We start from the raw sequence: 7922 nt of genomic DNA, 5'->3' as shown, positions 1-7922 counted from the left end.
CTATTTCCTCACAGATGGCGAGGCATGTCCGGTTTTCCGCAAAATGTCGTCTTTAAAGTATTCGGTCCCCCCGTTTCAACATTGAAATAGAGGGGATGTTAATGCGTGACGAAGGAAGAACCGCTCAGATCGGAGTACGAGTACGCAGACTTCGGTACAGTTCGCGCAACGCGTCACCGCCAGTACAAATTTGAGCGTGCGTTTTCCGGCTCGAAATCGTGTGCGCGTGTGAATATTATCGAATCGAAACTGGAGAACTGTGCGTTCTCCATTTAGTGGATTCCGTGCCGGTTGAATTAGTGTGTTTGACAGTGTTTCACTCACGGATTCGCCGCAGCATTCGTGTTTTGGATAAGCCTACACGCGTTGAAAAGGTACGTCTACCTGAGGTTCCTCATTTTTTGTACGAAACAATCGATCTGCTGGTAATCGGGCGCCCCGGTGTTCGCACGTCGATCTTTAATGCGGTAAGGACGCGTAGCTTGGAACGAAATCGTCAGGATTTCGTAGAATCGCTCGTTAAAGGAGTGACGGAGACAGAAAATTCGCGTGGATTAGGATTTCGCATGTTTATCGTCCTCGTAACCGGTCGGAAAACAGAAAGTTTACGCGCGAAAAGGTCGCGGGTCACGTGGGACATTTCATACGAGGGATTCAGTGATCCGTTTTGACCCCGCTAAAAAGTCCTTGCTCCTTAAAGCCTTTCTTCCGTCACGACGGAGGAATTCCACGCGAGCTCGCCCGAAACATTTATCCTTGATCTTTCGAGATTAGCCACGTTCATTTGAATACTAGCTTTTAGAAGTGGCGTTTAAAAGTCGGAACAAAAAATTTTATTCGACAGGAACAAATACAAGAATCCTTTATGTGCAATCCTTGGCCGCATTCATTTAAATACTAGCTTTTCGAAGCGATGTTTAAAAAATCATGGAGACAGAAGAATCCTTTAGATGCAATCCTGTAACAATCATCCTTGTCGAGACGAGTCTTACGATCATAGGAATTTTTCCTACTAATCGCAGACCTATGACATGAGACGTACATTATTTATATCGCGTTCAGTAATTCTTAGAATTGATCTTACATCAATAGGAGAACTTAATGCTATTAATGTCAGATTACAAGATAGACTCGGATAGAAACAACCGCGGAATTTTCAAATTTAATCCACGGCTTACGAGTGATCGATCTCCTCTGATAAAAGAAATTCAATATCAACCGATATCACGAGATGCCTCCACAAATATGAAATAGCACGTTCGCATCAAGTGTTCAATTATTAGATTAATCATTTGCAGTTGGATAGTGATTTTAAGAAGACGTGCGATAGTTCACCAATTCCGTAGGCGTTCCGAGGTCTGATTCGTCGGGCGGCTGGAAAAGCGTGGAACGGAGGCACGAAAGCTCGTAACCGGTAAAGATTTTTCTTTTCCATCCGCGGTCGAAACGAGTTCTCCGGGAGTGCAAGAGCTGCGATCATAACGGAGCACGCTGGCTAAGTTGAAATTGGAGCGGACTTCGATCCTTTCCCGACCGAACGGTATAGCTACCCGGCGCGCGGCGTTTGATCGGCCTTAGCCTCGGCGTTCCACGAGGAAATAATATTACGCGCACCGCTTCCAGTTTCTAATGAGCCCCTCCAACGAGCCGAGCGCGAGAGAGTTCCTTTACTCGCTCGGCGAATACCGTAATTCTCAATGGACCTCCTTTTTCCTCTCTCTCCTTCTGCCTTTCACGCGCGGTCCTTTTTCCCTCCCTGCCGCCGCAACCTCTCCCTTCGTTTTCCACTACCACTACGGTTTTCGCGTCCGTCCCCTTTCGATGCGCGTCGCGGGCGAAAGTCGTGTGCGTCGACCAGCGATAGATAGGATTAACTTTTTCCTGGCTTCGAATATTTGTATAAAGACTGATCGTAATAAGGAAACTGTTTTCGAAAAATCTTTGTTCAAGGTACAATACGGAAAACGATAGAAGATGGCATAACAGGGATGGGTATTTATTCTGTGATTAGATGATCGACACAGATTAGTGTTAAGATACGGATTACGCGATGTTATCATTTGGTCAATAGACAAATCGTTAGAAATGAAATATTACTTGTAAACATGATTTCAGTCCCTGTATATATGTGTATCTTTCTAAAAATATCCGGTTCGATGCATCGATATGCAAATACAAGCACGCGTTACGATGCAGATTAAGTATCCGATGAGCTCACCTGTTCAAAGATTCATTATGTTCGATCTCTCTCTTGGCTGCAAATCTTTTCATGCAACGTTCGATAGTTCCGTAAAACTCTCGAACCGTTTGGTCTTTTCCCTGACTCGACACCAGAATGGGTCCCCTCGCTGGTCAACGTTAGTTGGAGTACTACACAACGTACGTTTCTCATGCGTGCGCGCGCGTGCACATGTTTTCTGGGGAGTTGCTGGACCGCTCTTAAAGTTCCCCCCTCGCCGTTCCCCCCCCCCCCCCCCTGTTCGCTGCGACCGCGTGTACCAGAGGAAGAGGAGCGAACGCGGGTGGGAAAGAGACGCAGAGAAAGATCCTTGGCGAGTCCTGGAACCCAAGACGAGCGAACAAGCCTCCGAGACTCCGGTTACAGACTTCAAGGCTTAACTCGCGTTATACTCCCGCGTTCCGTCAATCGTGGATTTACGGACGTAGTAAAAAAGAAAAAATTCTCGCGTGCAGACGTTATCGCGGCTGCCGGCGTCGCCGCCGGCTCGGGTATCGCCGTCGTCAACCTGTTTCGTCGATTCCACTACGCGGGTATAACTAGGAATTTAGGGTACCGAATGTGGGACAGTAGTGTGTCTCTTGCCTCGAAACAAAAGTTTCCAACTACCTGCAGACACGAAAGTAAAATACACGTCGACTGATTCAACAATTAGTATTGCGTTTGTAATATAGAAAAGACACTTTCAAATTCTAAGATTTCTAAGATGCCACTAATGATTCATGGCGGCGATGTAAAAAGAATACAAATAGCACGAGTTTCAATTCTGTATAGATTAGAAAAGAAATTTGAACAGATATAATAGAACCGATTGCCGTCATTTACACGTGTTCACGTCACTCGATCTGTGAAGTAGGGTCGAATTTTGGTCGTATATCTCGATTGGCGTAATTAGTTGTAAGTCGTTTGTACGTGACCCGTGCCGTGACGGCACGCGTCGACGGAATACGATATAAACGTAGGTTTCATCTGGTGCGTGTGTGCACGACTTGTTGACGGCCGCGACGACGGCGCGACGGTGAATGTAAAACTGGCAGAACGCATGCAGGAATGTTGATTTTTCTCGTCAACTTTCTACACGCGTCTGACGTCACTGCGAGAATCATTGTCGAGTGCAATGGAACGTTTCACACGGATTTTTCGCAAAAGAACAACATTATTATTCGGGAATAGAATGCACCGGTTCAAGTTTTATAGAAAGAGAGAAAGAGAATATATTAACATTTAAAGTCAGCCGATTCAAGGTTCCCATAACTCAGTTAGACCGATCATAAAGTATCGAACTCTGGCAAAATTCTGATTTAAATATCAGAAATGAATAGCGTCCGAATTGATTGCCAGATGGAGACGATTTATAGAGAAACAGATAATAGCTGGCTGTAACGTTTAAGATTGTAATTAATGCAGGAATGGCGATAAGATAAGAAAATAAATAGTTTTCAATTGGTACTGTAGCTATCTCTGACCTCGTAGCGCGAAATCATTATTCAACGCCTATTCTCGGCTATAAATTCATATAACTTCACTCACAGCAGCGGCGTAACGAAAGAATTTACTGTTCGGTTAACAATAAGTGAGAAGTGTACGAATTCGGTCAGCGAACTTTAATCGAGTTTCACCGGTGAAATGATTCATTGTCATTCGGCGTCTTGTGCGAACGCGAGAAATTATAATGACCGTTTCACTTTTTGTCATTTCGCTTCTGTTTCTGTTCCGGCTCGACTGCTTAACAGCTCGTTTATGACGTGTCCAAAGAACTCCACTTCGTATATCATAAGTGGTCTCGTTTTAAGAAGCGCACGACGAAGAGATGAGAGCAAACTCTGTACGACTTCATTCATACGTTCTCAATGATGTTATGATATTCTCAAGATTATTTGGAACAAACTTAGGATATTGAATAATGATACGTTGGGACGTTTAATTACAACGAAGTGCTCCAGATTTCTCTTAAATACCAAAGTAGATTCTCACATAGCGGTGACGTAATGATTCGTCTCGGTTTCCGGTCGAGAGATCCGCGTAATCTAACGGTGGATCCCGTCGATCCACGGAAGCACGCGCGAAACGCAATTTTGCTGAAATTCAATGGCCCGTTAGAAGAGAAGCCGCTCATCCGAGCGAGCCAGGCCGACGGAGCGGAAACTAAAATCGCGAATACTTCAGCAAAGACTCTAAGTAGATGGAATGTATGGAAAAAAGAGAGAGGGAACGAGGAGGAGGATATTCACCTTGGGATCTTATTAAATTATTATTGAGTCGATTAGGTGCCCACTGCTGGAGTAATTGGACGAGGCGAGTCGATTCAGTGGCTCGATTACGCGAACCCAGGCCATTTAGCGTTTATTTCGAATTATTAATAAAATGCGAGCCGACCGCAGCCGCGTTTTCATCAAGGGACGCGGTGTTCTTATAATATTCACGTTACGAACGACGTGAATTCATGCGAGAACGAAAGGGTTAGCGTGGCGCGTGGGAGGACGAAGTTTACAAAAGGCGCCGCGAACTACGTCGTCGTTGCGTAGATCGGAGATGCGATGCTCCCTCGCGACTAAACACCGCGCGGACAGTCATTTTCCGCGAAATAACACGTTCCGTTCGGTCACGTTCCACGGTAATGCACGGGTACACGGGTCCGCGGCTGGTATACAGGGTGGTCTGGGAAGAATTGATTTGAACAAACCCCATCCGTCATTCGGACTCTCTCCCTCACTTATCGAATTTATGAAACGTTTAATGTTTGTAAAAGATTCACCGCGAGACCAAGGACGCGGATAATTGTACGTATAATGCAATTCGTTGCTCAATCCGTTACGTGAAAGTTATAATTTAACAATTAACGTAGAAACGTGACTGACTCGGTTCTTGCGATTCTTTCCCGAAAGATGCAACCTGCAATTAATCGCAACGAATTCGCAGAGCCGAAACGCAAGCGTTAAAGTAATTACGCGTACACTCTCCTCTCGCGATTATCGTAATAAGTATCTTCCTGTGGCTAACAGCGAGGTCGTTGTTTCTTAACCGAGGTAAGAAGTTAAACGGTCGCGATGTTTGCAATAAATAGGTCGTTGAATGCTACTTGCGTCGTCGAGTTAAGTTCAGAATCTCTTAGGCTCGATCGAAGTACTTTTTACGTCACGTTCATGTACATACATTATTTTTTAGTAATCATAATTGATGACATAATTTAATTAAAATTACGCATGATCTTGTTGCGTGAAATTGAAACGACATTGAAACTTTCGAGAAATGAATGATGTCATCTGTACTGACAAATAGTCAGAAATAAATGAGTACTGGTTCGCGACGCAAATGTTCTCGTTCCGCAGTTATGTAAATAATGAACACGCTGCCTATTAAGTTCGACGCCTGTGCAGAAAATTGCAGACACTCCATAGGAACAGCAAAGTGCCAGCTTAATTACTTTAAACAAAAACTGTTAATCAGTTTCGAGATCTGAGGGTTTGCTAATTGGTAAAGATTCCAAAGATAAAAAATAATAGGTAGCTTTCTAAACGCTGAAGCAATATGTTTTCCTTATTATTCTTTTCATTTAGAATTCATTATCAGAATCGTTCGTGATTTCATTTCTAAATTAGGATACGATCGCTTTAGTTTCTTAGAAAATAGGAATCTCCGGGTTACAGTTGTAACCAGTGTAATTGATAAGCAGCAGAGGTTACGCATTTCTGACTCATTTCTTTTGTTCGCGAACCGACGTTCACCACCGGTTACCATATAATTTTCGAACGTGGATCGTGCATTTTGGCTTCTTACGTTCATTCACACACCGCTACCACCGTTCCACTTCCCATAATAAAGAAACACTTCCGCCAAGGAACTGTTATACCACTGAATGAAGGGCTTAAGCGCGGTGCACTATAAAAATGATCCTTGCTTCGTTTCCCACAATGTGAATATTATTTTTATCGCCTAGCAAGAAATTAGAACCAAAATGGTTGCTCGGTGTAGGTTGATTCGTATTCTTTTGACGATAGAAAGCAATTTACATAGTCTGGCCGTGCAAAAACGAGAAAATTCATTGTGTAAATCGGAACGGTGACCCTGAACCCCAGAATCAGGGTCGAGAAAAGGAAGTCGAGTGGCGGACAAGTGCCACCGGAAAGTAGGGAGCCGTTGAGGCGACTCGTTGCCAATGCCAGCCGGTGACCAAATATAGGCGTGTCGTCATATCGTTTGAACTTGCTAGACCTTGTCGTACACACTCTTTTTTCGTCAGTTCTTTTCGTCGCATGCCACGCCGGATGAACGTTTGCCCGAGCTATCAGTGTCAATAGTGCGTCGGTTTCTCTTTTCTGCCGGCGAGACGAGTCTCGGTAATAATACGGTTCGGGTTTCGCCCGGTGTTCCAGCTGTGCTCTTCCAGAATCTCGTCGCACCGTGTTTCCGGAGTAACTTCCTGTTGATCTTCTGACTTTTTCTCTTTAAAAATTATTTTTTAACAAATTTCGAAGGAGACACCTTAACTAGTTCGAAGAAATTTTATTTCTGCACTTCTCATAATGTTATCTTATTTACGATATGATTAATCGATTACGAAAAACCGTCGAAGGCTTATCTAGATGTTGCAAAAGGTACTTGCGAACGTTTCTTCAGTTATGGCGTGGCGCATCCAGCGTGCTTCCGGCTGAATCCCGCGCGCACGCTTCCTATTCCGAATAAATAAACTTATGCCCACTGGAAAAACACCTGGAAGCAGTTATGGCTCTATATCAATTTATTTTTTTTTTCTCCACGATTAGTAAACACAATTAGCCGCACGCGAGTATTACTTTCTATTCCCGAGTTAATTGAAAGTAGAGATAAATAATCGCGGTAATAGCCTAAAGTACATACTTTTTACTTTATCAGCAGATTCTGATTAAAACTTAGCGATACCGAGCTATCGAACAGCGTTGAGAGTATTTTTCATTGGACAAAGTAAACATTTGTTATACAATTTGTATACCGCAACGTCATCGAGAATTCTGTAAAATAATTGCCAAGTCACACGGGGGGGCACCGTCCAAATTATTTTCCAGCCAAGAACAGCATCGAGTAAATTTTTATTGCCAGACATCGTTCCAAAGGTTAACTGGCAGCCATAAAGAGGCCAAGACGACGAGCGCGTTAAAAATATTGACAATATTACGGCACCGTTGACAATCGTTAAGCTAGATTATGGACGTACTTAAGGAAGCGGTAAATATTGGCACGGGCGAGATGATGGTGACACATCACAGAATGTCGAGTAAAAGCTATCATTGCGATTCCGCATGATCGGCCCCCTTTGGCGCGTTCACCGTGTTTCCGGAACGATTACTCGTTTCCTGTTAACGTTCAAAAGTTTCAATAAATTATGTCACCGCGCAGGCGACGACCGTAAAAATTTATTTGCTAAATATTTCTATCTATCGACGTCATCCATGACTCGCATTCGGCGAATCGTGATTCACAGCAGGAATGAAAGAGTTTATCATTATTTGCGATTCTTCTTAGAGTCATGAAAAATTGTTATGCTTGTACAAATTCGCTCGATTATTAGATACGAACGTAAAGTTTCGTTCGAATTCTAGCGCGGGACATGAATTTCGATCGAAGCCGAACGGGTTAATCGTTACGCCAATGTGGGAGGTGCACATACACACTCGGTACTTAGCTTCTACTACACAAAAGAGCAGTG

At 43.7% G+C, this 7922-nt stretch overlaps 1 protein-coding gene across 1 annotated transcript in view; it reads left to right on the top strand.

Annotated features, from left to right (window-relative positions):
* The first annotated feature begins 114 nt into the window (after positions 1–114).
* The window catches only part of kst (spectrin beta chain, non-erythrocytic 5 kst), a 33627-nt gene continuing 25819 nt past the window's right edge, over positions 115–7922 (top strand). The window contains exon 1 of the mRNA XM_018037740.2: positions 115–374. The gene's annotated coding sequence lies outside the window, so the exon portion shown is untranslated. The remainder of the gene's footprint in view (positions 375–7922) is intronic.

The sequence above is a fragment of the Ceratina calcarata genome, unplaced genomic scaffold (assembly GCF_001652005.2).
Source record: "Ceratina calcarata isolate Rehan_Ccalc_2016 unplaced genomic scaffold, ASM165200v1 scaffold178.2, whole genome shotgun sequence".
NCBI classification, from domain to species: Eukaryota; Metazoa; Arthropoda; class Insecta; order Hymenoptera; family Apidae; genus Ceratina; species Ceratina calcarata.
This window is presented reverse-complemented; position numbering and strand designations above follow the sequence as displayed.